The 1663-nt window shown below is 26.3% G+C and overlaps 1 protein-coding gene across 4 annotated transcripts in view; it reads right to left on the reverse strand.

Annotated features, from left to right (window-relative positions):
• The window catches only part of LOC102675637 (neuronal acetylcholine receptor subunit alpha-7-like), a 265300-nt gene that overhangs the window by 16892 nt on the left and 246745 nt on the right, over positions 1-1663 (reverse strand). The gene's annotated exons all lie outside the window — the stretch shown is intronic.

Genomic DNA, 1663 nt, shown 5'->3' on the forward strand with positions numbered 1-1663 from the left:
ACTCTTTTGAAAAGTTTTTTTTCAAGACTCGAGGATTGAAGTTTATTACAACGATCCTTCAAAACTTGTACAATAATAATAATAATAATAATATAATTAAACAATTATACATATTTTTTGTTTTGTTCGAAAAGAGATTCGAAAAAATTATTTAAGAAATGGAATGTCACGAAAATTGTATGGTTTTTAAATAAATTGTAATTTTCTAAATTCCAATTATCGAATAAAGTAGTGATTTGATTATACGCTGTTAAAATTTGTCACATGAATTTGTAGAGAGATGTTATCTAAATTCTCTTGAAAAGATTTTTTTCAAGAATCGAGGATTGAAGTTTATTACAACGATCCTCCAAAACTTGTACAATTATAATAATATAATAATAATAATATAATTAAACTGTTAATAATAATATAATATAAACTGTTAATAATAATATAACAGTTTAAATTAACAGTTTTTCCTTTGTTGGAAAGAAGATTCGAAAAAATAGTCTGAGAGATGGAACGTCACGAAAATTGGATGCTCTCTTTTTAAATAAATGGTAATTTTCTAAATCCCAATTATCGAATAAAATAGTGATTTGTTAAAATTTGTCGCGTGAGTTTGTAGAGAGATGTTGTATATGCTTCAGCATCTTTTCACCAGTTGAATGCAAGATATAGGAAGAAGGACCTATTTTAACTCTTTTGTCTCTAACGATCCTTTGTTCTCGGGACAGGTGTTTCCGAAAATTAAAATATCGAATTACGGCACATCTAGTTACCAATTTTGTTCCCTCCTGCGATCGATTCTCTTCATCTGTAGCGTTTTGAAGTAGTGTATTTAATTCGATGTTTCTTTTTAAATAACATATTCCTTAATTATTAAAAACGATATTTAATCACCAAGAATCACGTAAAAGCAATAATTTAGAAGTTAAGAGGAATGTCAAAGAGAAAATATTATAATTTCGATAAATTAGTCAGATATTGGCTAACTTTTAAAAAAGAAAAGAGTGGATTCTTTTTTTAATAAATATTAAAACGAACAATTTTTTATAAAAGAATGTACTATTTAGAATTGTAATTTAGAGAAAAATTAAATTTTACGATTTTTTTATTTATAAATATTTTATTAACAAAAAAGAAATTATTTTTTCTATATATTTTCATTGTCATAAAATGTATTTAAGAATAATTCTCCAAGCGTTTTATATAAAATTATAAAATTTGAATGATGATTTCAACGATAGAAATTGTTATAAAAATTATTTTTTTTAATTCATTATTTATTAGATGGATCTCATTATCAAAAACAACAGGAACAAGTCATTGATCATTCGTTACGATTACTACAAAATAACGACACATTCTCCATTTTCATAGGTACCAGTCGATGGAATAAAATATTCAATGCGAATTGAATATTACCTTTTACTGTCCATCACGTGTTATAAATTAATAAATCTCTTTGCCTACTTATCTTTCCATTTGCGGAGAGAAATTTAACAATAAAGAAACGTCTGCCTCGAAACGATAAATTCTAATTGCCAGACAGGCGTCTGATTTATTCCTCCCGTGGTATGCGCCAGGTGAATCGTAGTTATCGAAAGTAATAAATTTATTATCCATTTAGAAACGTACAATCAAGATTCTTTTTGCGAGAGAGAGAGAGAGAGAGAGA

This window comes from Apis dorsata, unplaced genomic scaffold, assembly GCF_000469605.1.
Source record: "Apis dorsata unplaced genomic scaffold, Apis dorsata 1.3 scaffold_88, whole genome shotgun sequence".
Classification (NCBI taxonomy): Eukaryota; Metazoa; Arthropoda; class Insecta; order Hymenoptera; family Apidae; genus Apis; species Apis dorsata.